General features: G+C 35.3%; 1 protein-coding gene and 1 long non-coding RNA gene across 5 annotated transcripts in view; one reads left to right on the plus strand and one right to left on the minus strand.

The window, feature by feature from the left end:
* Positions 1-16,046, minus strand: part of LOC137241197 (uncharacterized) — a 119,003-nt gene that overhangs the window by 51,335 nt on the left and 51,622 nt on the right. The window lies entirely within an intron of this gene.
* LOC137241195 (homocysteine S-methyltransferase) overlaps positions 11,090-16,046 on the plus strand; it is a 47,158-nt gene continuing 42,201 nt past the window's right edge. Inside the window, exon 1 of one of the 3 annotated variants that reach the window (XM_067768529.1) lies at positions 11,090-11,222. The gene's annotated coding sequence lies outside the window, so the exon portion shown is untranslated. Of the gene's footprint in view, positions 11,259-16,046 lie in introns of all 3 variants that reach the window. The other 2 variants (XM_067768530.1, XM_067768531.1) reach the window with 2 other exon arrangements.

A 16,046-nucleotide genomic window follows, 5' to 3' on the forward strand; every position in this document is an offset into this window, starting at 1 on the left:
ACTTCTAGACTGTAGTAGAAATATGCGAATGAAGCAGCAGAGAGTATAAAAGAGCGCAAGCTGAGCAATCATGGAATCAATTTGTTTTAAGCACGCTATCAGTTGCCAAGTACTTTCAAAGTAGTCTAATAAAGACCATTTTGTAATACAGAATATTGGAGTGTTTTATTCAACAGTTTAGCGATACGAACGTAAACAGAAGGTTGCAAATAAGCGGAATATCCCTAAATTCGTTACAATATGTTTTAACCCGTTCTGAATATCGGAACCGTTTAAAATTTTCGTATTACGATTTCGGGAAGTTAAACGTTAGTGCAAATAATTTATTTTATAATTTGGGAAAATTTAAACAACGTGATATCAGGACGGACAAGGCGACAGCTGTTTCGATTATACCTTATAAATCTTTTCAAAGCCTTTTCTTCCGGGAGTGGGATTTGAACCAGCACTCCTACGATGGTTGAAGTGTTACAAACGCATTCAGCCACGTCGTGTCTTAGTTGTTGTAAACCTTATCCCAATTGCCTTCTTTGCATATTTTCTTTATTCATAGTCATCATATGGCAAAGTTATCGAAAATAAAGATGTTGCAGGGACGAAAAATCGTGTGAAGCAAGCTTCACAAAATTCTACTAGGTCACATTCACCACCTACCACAGCAGAATTTGTTAAACTACCACTGTCTGTGTTTGTTATTTAACAATTATTTGTACACTTTTTATTCAGCTAATGTGTTCAGAATTCACATTTTTACTCTCTAAAACTCAAATCAGTATATTTCTGTGCTTAAATTATGTTAAAAATTGTGTTAAAGGGTTTGGTGTGGTGAAAGTGACCTACTAGAATTTTGTTACGCTCCGCTGCTTTCCACCGAAGTTTGCGCCTGCAACATCTTTATTTTCGATAATATTTGCATATGGTAAAGTTATGCGTTGATAAGGCGGTTTTCAAAGAAACTTGGTGTTGTTTTTGTTCTATTTATAGAACTACAACGAATTAACCGACAACATTGGTTTGTCATATATTTAATACTTCTATGTCACTACTACTGAACTGTGCAGCCTATCAAACATTATAGTACAGATATACAACGAGAGAAGGAGACAAAATCTCAAGGCTGTTGTTAAATTTTTGTAAAAAGGCGCTTAAATATATATATATTTCAACAAGACGTCTTGCTTCTATCAATATAGTACATTAGGCTATTTCGTTCAAAAAAGGAAAATGAAGGTACAAAAGAAAATAAGGAAATAAAGAAAGGCAATTAATAGGTGAAGAAATGCCTTTACTTTCAGCGCACAAAAATAAAGGTTCGTTTGTCGCACCATCTGTGGACGTATGTAATATTTGTATAGTGTCAGAGAAAGCTTTAAGACAAGTTCTGAAGGCATGCCCAATTGGAAATGCAAAATTAAGTTTAATAAATAAAATTTTTCAAAATACAAGTGATGCATTCTCCAATAGTATTATGCACGATCACATAACCATCGAAAATTTATTTAGCAACGACATCTTTAATAATCACCGGACACAGCTGTGTAAGGAAGTATTAAGTTTTTATTTGGATATTCGTTTGTTTTTTGAAACGAAAAAAAGCACGGACGAAAAAGAGTATGTTAGAAAAAAATTTACAAAATTGATATTATTTCAACACCTTCAACACTTCAATTATTTACATCATTAAAAAACTCAAAACGTTTAAAGAAATGCTTGTCGGGATGTATGTATAAGTATATTTTTTATACATGTATATTTGAATTTTTTTCATTTTAAAAATATGAATTCTTCGCTTTTTTTTTACTATTTATGTAAATAATGTACTTTGTATGGCTGCAGCCCATGTTTAAATAATAAATACATCAAGCCTTGTATTGTATTTGTTGGCCTTTTCATTGTTTAATCGACTAAGCTGAGATTTTGTAACAATTAGTATGCAGAATTTGGTTAAAGAGGATAGTGACCCGTTGGTACCCTCTTAATACTTTTTTTACACACGCTACTACAATTCACTAACACTAACAAAGCCCGCGCATGCGCAGAACATACATTTGCACAGTTTCAGCAAATAATGATTGACAGAAAATTTGCACGTTCGGAAGATAGGAAGGTATTGATCATAGTGTACAAGTACAAGTGTGTTGACTTCTTTCTGACAGGCACTCGCTTAAGTCAGCATAACGGGAAAATCTGGACTGCCATTGTTGTTTCGGCAAAGAGGATAAATACAATAAGAGCCGTCACTCGTTATTTTGTGGCGAGTATCTCGCTGGAAATTGAAAAAATTGATGCCGAATGTTTTCTGAGAGGGAAATTTTTAATTGTCTGGCATTTATCCATACCGTGTATGCCCCTTGTGGAACTGTGATTTTTGGAAAGAGAATTAAATAAATTAATTAAATACAGTCGAAAAATAAACACAAATACCCCACGAAAATGTATAGAAGACATTTATAAACATCTCGCCCAAAAAAAAAGTAGCGACTACCTCTCAGTATACATCGAGTAAATGCCAAAAAAATAACGAGTGACGGCTCTTATTGTATTTATTCTCTTTGGTTTCGGTTGAAAACGGTCAATTAGGGTTCTGTGCAGAGACGCAAAAGATTGGAACAGGGTTTATGTAGTCACAAAAGTATTGCTCCTGTTCCACAGCATTTTAATTTTATATCATGGCGAAAAGTATTCAGTTCAGAGTTATTGATTTTCATTAAATGTTTAATTTATTACGGAGGGTTACTCCTTTAAATGTAAAAAGCAGAGAAAACGTAGTTTTTTCAAATTATTGTGAAAAACTTTTTAATTTGAATTTCTGTACCCAAGTTCACTATATTTGTGTAACACAAGAATCTGGAGGTCAATTCCTTAACTTTGAAAAACTGAAAAATGTACACTTATTGAAAACTCATTTGCACACACAATTTACACTTTGAATTCAGTTGTGTTTTTATGCACAAAATTTTGAAACTAAAAACAAGATTTTCATTTGTCAGAAAAAATAAATAAAAAACGGCCTAATGTCAAAAACCCTATCGAAATACAAACACTGGCTTGTTTGTTTTTAATGAACGTTGTATTTTTCTGGTAATTCGTTAGTTTTTTCAAATATAGTTCACACACTTACACCAGTACTGAAACCTCGACAAAAAATATAACAGAAAATACAAGAAAAATACATAGAAAATAAAGTAGTGTCATATAGGAGTTTGATTTGTTTACACTTGCAGCACCATTTTGTGTAAACAGCCTTGGAAGTGAAATTTTTCCATGTTACACATGTGGCGCTTTATATTTTGACTCTAATTTAAATAAATTTTGCTTTCCGTATGTTTCCGCATTGTTGCAGACTACAAATCTTCTAGTATTCTTATTTCCGCGGAAATATATGCAACTATTTCATCTGTAAATACTACAAAGTTTTATTAAACTATCAAATGCAACTCAGCTTGAAGTACTCTTACGTACCAAAAATGCAACTCTAGAACTGAGATTTGCATCAGGTGAGCGAGGCTGTTTGTAGTTTTGACATTTATCGCTTAGTTGACACACTTGTATATGTACACTATGGTATTGATATAGAAGTATTATATATATGCTACTAGAAGACCCGGCAGACGTTGTCCTGCCCTAAATTTGGCCAATCTGCATACATTTTAATAAGCTTTTTCCGTCTGACTGTGCCCCCCCCCCCTTCCCCCCCCTCTTCACTTTTTCCTAATCCTTTTATTCAGTCCTCCCTCCGTCTTTCGCTTCATCTATCTCCATCTTCGTCTCATTCTATCTCTTTCTCAATCTCCTTCTCTCTTTTCTCTTCTCTCAATTTCTTCTCATTCTTCTGCATCCCTTATTGCCTGTCCCAGAAGATGGTATGTATTTTATTCCACTCCCAGTCCCAGTCCCATTCCGAGTCTCAGTCCCAGTCCTAGTCCTAATCCCAGTCCCAGTCCCATTCCGAGTCTCAGTCCCAGTCCTAGTCCTAATCCCAGTCCCAGTCCCATTCCGAGTCTCAGTCCCAGTCCTAGTCCTAATCCCAGTCCCAGTCCGTCTCTGGATAATATATTACTCTGTACTAAAGCACTAATCAACAGCTTTCATTTGATATCCATATTGTATAAACACATTCTAGGGGTACCCGGGTCCACGTTTTGGCCTATATCTCGAGACCCTAGTCACCCAGGGGTATGAAAATTACCCCCTACTAAAGCACTCATCAACAGGTTTCATTTGATATCCATATTCTATACACACATTCTAGGGGTACCCAGGTCCACGTTTTGGCCTATATCTCGAGACCCGAGTCACCCAGTGGTATGAAAATTACCCTCTACTAAAGCACTCATCAACAGCTTTCATTTTATATCCATATTCTATAAACACACTCTAGGGGTACCCGGGTCCACGTTTTGGCCTATATCTCGAGACCCTAGTCACCCAGGGGTATGAAAATTTCCCTCTACTAAAGCACTCATCAACAGCTTTCATTTGATATCCGTATTCTATAAACACAGTCTAGGGGTACCCGGGTCCACGTTTTGGCCTATATCTCGAGACCCTAGTCACCCAGGGGTATGAAAATTACCCCCTACTAAAGCACTCATCAACAGCTTTCATTTGATATCCATGTTCTATAAACACTGGGTACCCGGGTCTACGTTTTGGCCTATATCTCGAGACCCTAGTCACCCAGTCACCTATCCTATATTTCTAGTTAGATCAAACTACACACGGAGTGCAAAACAAATTCAAAATCGGTTCAGTAGTTTAGGAGTCCATTGGCCTCAATTGTGTGACACGTGTTTTTTATATATTAAGATTTGTATGAATTTTTAAGCGGGGATTACTCTTATTGCTTTAAATGTATGAAAACATTTAATTGAAGCAATTTTTAATTTATAATTTATTTAATAATTTGGGAAAAATTTAATTGTTTAAAAATTCATACAGTTAGTGCAAATAATTTAAAAAATTTGCAAAATCTAATGAAAACAGGGTAGGAAACAAAAAAATTGACATACCTAAAAAAGCGCTTTAATATAATAAATATTAGAATTAATTAACGAAAATATCAACACGGATGAAATAGTTAATTAAGTTAAACAAATTTTAAAGAAAAAACTAAATGTTGGTTTTACCGTATTTTTAATCCTCTTACTCTCGAATGTTAGTTTCTTTTATTTTTAAAATTCGAAGATCAAATGAGTAATATTGTATATCGCAGCAAACAAATTCAAATTTGCTTCGAATTTAAATTAACTCGAGCGATTTTCAGAACAACCCAAGGAAACTAATAATTTTTCACTTACGATAACGATTTTGCTCAGTTTTAACATAGCTAATGCTTGGTTTTCATTAGATCAAAATAACAGAGATCAAAAACTCCCCCCGCTGGCTGGCTGATCAGTTGGGGTTAAAAGCGTTTCCATTATGTCACATTAAAACTTAAACCAAGCTCACACTAAAGCATAGAGTCCCGAAGAACTTTTGCAATTGCAGGATTTCGGAACGATACTTAAAAAAATAAATCAATTAAAGATATTTAAATTTTCAATATGAGATCCCGAAGAAATCCCGTAATTGGGATGGCAAAATTACTCAAGAGGCCCGGGACTCCGGATCGGGATTCGATGTCTAAGTTCACACAGAAAGCTAATGAAATAATTAATCAGAAAAATAGCTGTGGGAATTTTTATGAAATTTCGTCGATTAAATTCTTTTTTTAACACGCTTATATTAGCTTCACTTGTATGTTTGTAACTCTCCAGGATAGGCGCGCAAAGAGACCCATCTAGCGGCAATTATTGAAGAAGGCAGTGGCAGTGGTTAAATAACTCGCTGCAAAACGAGTTGTGCTTAATAGAGGAGACACGAGCCTCTGTGCTACGGCGTCTTGTTTAGTTTTTTATACTCAGCTGAGTAGACCTCACAGAGTATATTATTTTGTTCGCATAACAGTGCCCCGTAACGGCATAAACTAATCGAGATATATATAGATTTCTATATATCAAAATGATCTGGGCGAAAAAATAAATGCATTTATCCATGTCCGTCCGTCCGTCTATCCGTAAACACGATTACTTGAGTAAATTTTGAGGTATATTAATGAAATTTGGATATAAGTTCCTGAGCACTCATCTCAGATCGCTATTTAAAATGAACGAAATCAGACTATAACCACGCCCACTTTTTCGATATCGAAAATTTTGAAAAACCGAAAAAGTGCGATAATTCATTACCAAACACGGATAAAGCGATGAAATTTGGTAGGTGGGTTGACCTCAGAACGCAGAATAGAAAATTAGTAAAATTTTGGACATTGGGCGTGGCACCGCCCACTTTTAAAAGAAGGTAATTTAAAAGTTTTGCAAGCTGTAATTTAGCAGCTGAGTATGTAATGTACGATTACATCTGAACTTAGCCTTCCTTACTTGTTTAAAATATATTTATGTTATTTTTTTTGATTTTAAGAATAAACTTCCATAATGTTTGTAACTAAGCTATGCAAACCAATTTCAAAAACAATCGGGAGTCTTTGACTTATCCACGTAAATAAAAGTTCGACCATGATAGGCGGTTCCTGATCTCAACATTAAAATAAAAGCTACATGATCAATATTTTCACTATATGTTTTTTTATTTCACCCACCCTATTGTATAGTAACACCCTTTCTATGGGCGATTTAGAAAAAGTTGAGTATATCGACGGCTAAGTGGAACATCGCCAAACACTGGTTGCAAGCTTCAAATGCCATATCTGCTAATTGTTTTTTAATACTAGGAGACTTTCCAAAGTATCTGGACTCCAGTCTATCCCGCCGGATAACATATAATGAGTAACAATTATTTAGTATAAAATATTTAATTTTTGTGCCGCTCTAAAAATATGTTTATTTTATAAAAGGTTATTCATACTTAGGGTAAAATTTCTCAAGTGTACTATATTTTTAAAGCTATCTCCCAAAATGGTATACGTTTAATACTGTTGTTAAGCCAATAGTCAGTCACCTATGCTTCCTTACTTTGGTGGCCGAAGAACACTCAAGCAACAGCAATACCAAAACTAAGCAAACTGCATCGACTACGGTAAAGAATGTCTACGAAAAGGCTTATCCTCGAGGAGTATCCTCATTATGACAGACAGCCAGGTAGCCTTCTGTTGTCTTACACAATTACTTCTATGGTAATGCATGCAGGCATCCATAGAAGTTCTAAATGATCTGGGAGCCAAAACAAAGTGTTAGGATGGATTTCCGGGCATCAGCGACAAGAAGGTAATGAACATACAGACTACCTTGCCAAACACTGTGCTCTAGCAGCATTCTATGGTCTAGAACTCTTCTGTGGACTCACAAACACACACTAGAGAAACCATAAGTAACTGGGAAACAAAGCATGCCAGACAAAACTGGATTGAAACCAAGGGCAAAGGCAGGCCAAACTGTTTCTACTCCCAGCAACGAGAGTATCAGTCAAACTCATTAATCTAAGCAGAGAAGTCCTACGAACTCTTACTGATTACTATACGATACACAAATCTGTCGCTTTGCTGGAGGATGAAACCATTGTAAATGTTTACAAGTAAGATACGTATCAGCTTCTCGTTAACAACTGCGCTCACCTGACCATAATGCCTGCTCTATCTCCTTTTTTGTGAAGGCTATTCGGCAGTACTACTTTGGTACATAAGTAGTTGTACGGTAGTAGTGTGTGTTACTGCAATACTGTGGCCGAATCGTTACATACGATCCGTGATCGAATGCCGTTTTATTAATCACTATAGCTCCGAAATGGTGCATTGGATTAATGAAATATGTGAACTAGGGAGAACGCGTTCTCACTAAAAAAAAACTTTACTTCCGTGTATGGATTCTTGTAACTACGCGTCTTTAGATACCTCATTCTATGATTTTTTTTTTAATTTTCGATAGGTCCCAGATAATGCACTATATATTTCATACTAAATTCGTCCAAAAAAAAAAAAATTAACCATCACAGCAACCCATATCTGAAATTCCACACATTATTGTATCCCTGCGTCGATCTCGATGGCACCAACCCCAGTAGTTTTGACACTTCGTTCAGTGCCAAACGCTAGTTTTACACCGTTTTAACACTTCGGTCAGTGTGTTACAAAGATAATGAAACAAACATATCTTACTTGTAATCCTATGCAATGAATAAAACGCCGGTTCACATTCTCTACGTATGCGTCGCTCTGACAAAGCAGAAACTCTCCCATCTAGGTGGCGTGACTCTTAATACTTCGTGATATGAAGTAAAAAGTCTGAAGAGATATGTACTTAAATACATTAGAAGCCCCCGCATACAGTAATAGGCTGGAAGGTCAAGCACAATAGATCTAAATAAAACAATCGCAATACGTCGATACCTAATAATAATATTTTCAATGCTTCCGTCCCATAATACTATATATATTATTGGAATGGAGAATAAGCTTCTTTTCCAGCAAAAAAAAATATAAAAACTGGGTTTTTGGACATACATAAAAAATAAAAAAATATTCAATGAAAAATGTTTTTCGACCATCACTAATGTCGATTGAAAAATATGGAAAAATGCTTAATTTAAAAAAAAGTGGGACATGGTTCAGTCCCATATAAATATATATGTATATTAGGGTGGGTCAAATTTATTGTTGGAAAGCACATCCAGTTTCTGAATCTATGGGTAATATTGTCCATGGGACCATAGGTTTGAAATGAATTTCGAGCCTCCCTAATTTTGTTAGAAAATTTGATATCCCAATCCGAATAACGGCTCTCACAAACAAAATACATGAAAATAAATGTCAAATTCGGATTCGGATATAAAATTTTCTAACAAAATTAGGGAGGCTCGAAATTCATTTCAGACCAATGGTCCCATGGACAATATTACTCAGTATGACCCATAGATTCAGAAACTGGATGTTCACCTGAAGTTTTTTTCCCCCTTTTTCCCCATACAATTTGACCCGCCCTAATGTGTATCATTAGAAAGTTAAAACATCAGCTTAGTTTTCAGCTAAAAATAAATATTTTAAACTGCGTTTTTCAAAAAAAAAAAAAAACAAAAAAAAAAGATATTTGAAGTTTTTCGAATGTTTTTCTCGAGCATCACTAATGTTCTTTGCAAACTACTGGTAAGTTGAACAGAAAGCACCCAATAACTATATTTGAGGGGATGTGTGGAATAATGGTATAAGTCGAGTTACACCGTTTTTCCATAAATCAATTAAATAAAAAGAGCACGATTACATACACATACCATATTAATCTTAGAAAATAATAGTGATATTTAAAAAGATATTAGCTTCATTTATGGAAAAACGGTATAACTCTCTAATAAAATTTTGCAGTAATTAAGCATCGAAATGGTATGAAAATATATTCAATGTCGTAGACCAGAAAGAACTGAAAAATAAAAGAATTGAAGTGGTTTCAAAAACGACTAAGCAGACAGAGAACTCCATTGTTAAAAATAGAAAATGTTTAAAAATGATAAAAGTAGTAAAAAAAAAATTGCTAAAAATTACAAACGGAAATAAGAAATAGTTATAAGCACATCTAAATAATAGAATATAATGTATTTAACAATTGTTATTAATGTATCTACTATTTTGTTTAATAAAGTATCTCAATCAAAATATTTGATATTCGATCTATGGAATAATGGTATAACTCAAAAAAAAAAGAAATCATCCATTTTCTAATAAAATTATGTATATATAAAATTTGTTACTTTTTCTTATCAAAGAATCATACTATCTAAAATCACACCAAGTAGGATTATTATAAATTTATTTTTACCTGCATTAATTTTTTTTCACTTTTCTCAAAAGGTTGATTCTTGAGTTATACCGTTATTCCACACATCCCCTCATTTGTAAATACGATTTAATATATGTAATAAAAAAAGCGATCATTATGTTCGTATGAGATAAATAATTAGTTTTCAAGCCTATGTCCTTTTTTTCATTTAAGCTGAGAGCCAATAGTACAACAATTCCACGAAGCTTCATCGAAATTGTAGATATAAACAGTTCTAGACGGTACACTTGGGAAATTTTTTTTATATTTTTAAGCCCAACTTTTAAGAAAGAAAAAAAAACTTTGACACACCCTAATATGCCTGTTGTATGTAATTTGAAATGCTCGAGCGCCACAATTATTCCAATTTTAACGGTTTTATACAATTCACTCTAAACTTTAGGGCATATGAGTCAAACATACCCTAGTGGTGGAATTCTATAACTTTATAGGACAAATTTTCGAACCGATATCGCGATTTAGCGACAAGTTTTGCTGTTATGGTAATCAATAAGATTTATCTACCGAATTTTATGAATACCTCACATTACTCTCCGATACTCCTAAAGTTACCGGTCGGTACAAGCTAGAGCTTATCGCCACATATGTATTTGCCTAGATCTACAATCTAATCTCTTCGCATATATGAATAATATACAGTAAAACCTCCCTTGTGCGCCGTCAGCCAACTTTTGTCCGCCCAATAGAGGTGTTCGCCCAGGGGAGTGGGTAGCTGTTTGTTTTTAATTATTTGATAGATTTATACTCACAACCTACTGTTTTGAAGAAAATTTTTTATATGCTCTAAAAAGTATGTAGGTCTGTGCTTCGGTGGAGATCGAAAAAGAGGTGGAAGGGTAGGACAAGGGCGCGGAAGATACGATATACTGTGCCGATACGGTAATAAGACGATCGTAAAAACTGGAAGATCGCTAAATCATGTCAAATAAAATTTAAAGGACTAGAAAAACCGATTGAAGTGAACCACAGAAAATGTTTAGCATTTTCAACCGGATGTAGTTATTTCATAGGTCAAGGTTCTTGAGGGTTTTCATTTTGGTCGTCGAATGAACTTCTGGTAGCACTACGGCACATTAAGTTTATGTGAGGATATATTCAAACGTCCGTTTCCACGCTTACGAAAAGTTTGCTTCCGTCCATGAGAGGTGAAGGCATGAAATACTGTTCGGCCAAGGGAGTTTTCCGCCTAATAGAGGTTTCTCTGCATGTATATTTGTATGCCGATGATAAAAGCAAACGTTGGGATTATAAAAGCTCGAGCCGCATGCAAATCGATTTAGATGTTCGGTGAACGTATATCTGTTTGGACGTACAACTGAAGGCATTAATCAAGAAATATCTCAATAAAATAAGTGAAAAGCGCTATAATCCACATTCGTGACAAGTGAATTCTTTAAGGTAGCAGTACTAGACAAGTTCGAATATATATAAAAAGTATATATATATGGAGATAAAAGGAATATATGCAAGTTATGTACATAAATAAAAATACCATATCAACAAAAATAACATCTCTGCATCTAGTTTTAAAGCTTTGAAATGCAAATAATAATTGAAGTACATTCAAAACATTAGCTAAATGAAGTGCGCTGTGTTGACGTAATCTAATATTTCGTTTAAGCGATCAATCCAACGGCAGACTAACTACATAAGTTGATTGTTATACTCAGCGTGCTTTGCACACAGAGTATATTACTTTGATTGGAAAACGGTTGGTTGTTCAGGTATAAAGGAATCGAGATAGATATAGACTTCCATAAATCAAAATCATCAGTATCGAAAAAAAAATTTGATTGAGCCATGTCCGTCCGTTAACACGATAACTTGAGTAAATATTGAGATATCTTCACCAAATTTGGTACACGAGCTTATCTGGACCCAGAATAGATTGGTATTGAAAATGAGCGAAATCGGATGATAACCACGCCCCTTTTTATATATACGTATAACGTTTTGCAAAACACAAAAAAACCTGATTATTTAGTAAATAATACACCTAGAATGTTTAAATTTTACGTGTGGACTGATATTGAGACTCTCGATAAAAAATTTTTTAATTGTGTACACATATTTTCCTTATAGCAGAAAATATTTCTAGTAAAAATGGACGGGATCGGTTAAAGACCACGGCAACTTAGATATAAAACAAGTTTAAAAGGGTCGTAGACTAGAATAATAAGCTATAACTTAGCAAAAATAGTTTTGAATCAAGTTTTATTGTAAGAGGAAATGGGGAGACATTTTTTTTTTTTTAACGGGCGATGCCACGTGTTATGTAGAAAAGTAATTTATCTGAAATGAAATGTACAATTGGAGCTCACGCTGAGTATATAATGTTCGGTTACACCCGAACTAAGGCACCTTTACTTGTTTTGTTTTAAAATTTATTAAGTCAATTTAGAAGGTTTTTAAAAGTTCAATGACGGAACCAAAGAAGTGACGGTCGGAAACCAGCTGATTGGTACATTTTAATATGATTTGACACTTCAACTTTTTGCATTGATATTATATGCTGTACCTGCCATCGTATGGCTCAACCTCACGTAGTCAAGCACACAACGGATCTAATTACGTAGATCAGTGGCTCAAAGACTCTATGTTCCCTGCCAAACACTTAAGTGGACAAGGTCTTACCTTGGTTAGATATAAGGTCTATCTAAAACCTTTTCCATTTTATAGATAATGACATCTGGTTGAATGGCAACTGCACCGTGTACCATTCAAAGCTAAGCATAGATAATTCGCTGCATAACTTTTTAATCCTTGGAACGAAATCAGATACAATATAAATTCCACAATTTCAATACAAGTATTAGACAAGTACCTTCTCTCAGTACTAGCAGTAACAACCGAAATTGTATACCACTGCATCACACCAAGAGAAAACTTTATTGCCAGCCTTTTAAAGGAAGAGACCGCAGAGCTCAGAAGAGAATGCTTTATTGTCAACTTCCCCAAAAGTGAACTATCCTCGCGTCTGAGTTGAAACCACAACCCCGCGATTCGTCCACTCGGTGGTAAACCCAAAAACAGAAGATGAGACCTGTACACAAGTATCAACGATACAATATATACAGATCACAACTGCTTCTCCTGCCCCCCGTGAGTACAGATACATTGCTCCTTTCCGGAAATACACCACTCTATTCCTATTCTAACTTCAAACGTACAGGGGAAACTACCGGCGCATTACGATTTTGACATTAGGCCATCGAATTACAAAAAACAATTTTTAATTTATGTTTGTATGTATGGTTCCGCCCTGCTCGGTTCTCTGATTATGGAGAGGATTAAAACAAGAGAAAATAAGGTTCCCCCTCAGTCGGAAGATGTCTCCTAGTAAATTCTGGACAACTGTCAAATTACAGCTGTTGTTCATTAAACAAACCAAAACGAAACCAGATATCGAATTAACATGTCGGCGGTAAACAATAAAATAAGTGAAAAATGGGTGCCAATGAAGAATTTTTTGCTTGGTCAAGTTTTTATATTTTGACAGTTTTCATGTTTTAAGGGCCAATTAATGGTGACATAACCATAAAACCATAACCAGATAAAACAGCTGATCGAACCTACCTTATGGAAATCAATGTAATCGATTAATGGTGTCATACCATAATGCTAACGCCATAACCATACCATAGGCAACCAATTAGTTTTTGGTTTCTCGCCATATCCATAACCTAAAAATATTTAAGTTGGTGCATTTAATAACTTTTTGTAGATTTTATTAATTGTTTTGGATACGTTATGACTAAGGGACTTATCTTTTGTGGAATATGTTTGTAATTTTTTTCTTCATTTTTATGAAATTTTCACGATTTTTAGGTTAAGGCACCATTAATCGGTCATATTGGAGATGGTTATGGATATGGCTACAGTTACGACTATAGCGTTAGGGTTAAGGAAGTTTAATTAGCCCTTGAGTCAGCAAAAGTACGGGAAACAACCTAAAAATTGATACACAGCCATACACACGGACATGGAAAAAAATAATAATAAAAAACAAATTTCTTGGCTGGTTACATCGTGATCCAGTATCCGGCATATATGCGCACTACGAGGTATAAATATCGATACACATACGTCTCTGTGGAGCGAAGAAGTGCACGCAGTGACCAAGGGAAAGTTTGCTGCCGAAAAGCATCTGTGGGCTACCACACCTGACGATGTAACCGAGAAGTCGGAGCACATTTTTCCCTTACTGCTGCTGCATACTACATAAGTTTTTATCGAGCCCACAGATTCAAGGGGTTGCCAGAGCAGTTTATAGCTTCTCCAACCCAATGTCAACCTCACTTATCCTGTTTATTTCGCAGGTCAGGCTAGTAACCCCAAGCTTTTCACGGAAGAAGGGGGTTGAAGGACGTAAAAGGTTCAACGTGGTCATATTTCCCAAGATGGTTGGGCTAGTATTTCCGGAACGTACGGAAAAAATATCCGGTAAAGATTATTAACATCGATAAAAATTCCGAAAACCTTCGGGCAGTGTCTTTATCACTACAAGAAGAATAAGAAGGTACTGATACGATAATGAATGTTGCTGTGCCTTGGAAAAAAGCACCATCAGTAGAAATTGGAACGGGCCTATCCGATCTATTCCAAACAAAGCGACGATTCAGGCAAGGCGACTCCTCATCGGGCGATTTCTTTAGCGTGATGCTGGAGAAGATAATTCTACCAGCAAATCTAAGCCTAAATGGTACAATTTATTATTATTTCTGGCTTATGCTCGAAAATATGGGCGGTGTCAAGAGAAAATTTAATTCGAAGCACATGTTCTCCGGAAGATGTATGGTCCTGTCCGTGACGCTAACGGTATGTATTGAGAGAGACTTAAGGGTAGATGTATGAGTTCGACATTGAAAGAAGATGCTCTGGCCCAGAAAGTATTCCCATCGGCTCTAATATTTGGAATCAAAGCATGGGAGACTCCACTAAATGGAAAAGACAGATGGAGGAATAATTCAACTCCTTTGGTGCTCCCAACTGGCATCAGTTGGCCAATACGCGGAATTGCCTAGACAGTTAAGCGCTAATGGTGAATAACGGTTAAGCGCTTATGGTGAATATATAGAAGTGATTTGAATATTTTTGTTTATGTACATTTGTGGTTTGGAGTATTGCCTATATATTACACATTTACATCAGGTACAAGTACACACATTAATGCATAAAATCCAATATAGAAGACCCTGACAGCAGTTATCAATATAAAATTGTGTATTGATATTTGTAAAATATAAATTTTTGTATTTATGCTTATCAGTATTCGCGTATGTATTTCAGTAAACACTTCATCGGTTCATTGCACTTGTCGTCTCCATTGCTAAATAGTATTATGAAATAGGCAGAGAAATTGACGCACTGTCCAAGAAATTCATTCGGTATGAAAACTTATTTAAATCATTCAAATATCTGAATGACTTAACCGTCATCCTACCAGTGCTTCCTCTAGTGGCCCGACACTTGATGCCGTTACAGAAGTTCCTGCACCCGTAGTTGGTTTACCGCCAACTTTCGAATTAATAAATCTGGCATCTCCAAGTCCCTTAACGGCTCAGCCATCTTCATCAAAGGTTTCATTAACAAAACCTAAAAAATCTTCTATAAAAAGTAATCAGGATCCCCAAAACCCTCCTACGGAATCCGAACAGCCGACTAATAATCTTATTGTTGTCTCTATTAAAACATCTATTTTTGTGTCAAGATTTGATAAAGACACACAGAAGAGGACCTTAAGTCGTACATCATCGCTATACTTAAATTTGATAACGTGACAGTTCGAAAATTCAATTTTAACTATCCTAGAGATATTTCGTCTTTTCGGATTGATGTATCCGCACAACATTTTGATACTATATTAAGTAATTCTTTTTGGCCGCCTGGTGCTTTTGTGAGGGAATTCGAGCGTAGGAGTAACAATAATACCCTAAATATCGCTACTCTTCCCAATAACAATATTGCATCAAAAAACTCAATGCTAAATCGGCCCTTAATTTGTTTTATCAAAATGTTAGAGGCTTAAACACTAAACTAACAGAATTGTATTTGAAATCGTTTAACTGCAATAACAACATTATGGCTTTAACTGAAACTTGGCTAAAACCTCATGTATTTAACTCAGAGATTCTTTGCCATGATTACAGAATGGCTGCTTGAACTGAATTGGAGGTGGAGTTTTGCTTCCGGTACATTCTTCTGTACCATCAGCTGAGGTTG

This window comes from Eurosta solidaginis, chromosome 2, assembly GCF_040869045.1.
Source record: "Eurosta solidaginis isolate ZX-2024a chromosome 2, ASM4086904v1, whole genome shotgun sequence".
In the NCBI taxonomy this organism is placed as follows: Eukaryota; Metazoa; Arthropoda; class Insecta; order Diptera; family Tephritidae; genus Eurosta; species Eurosta solidaginis.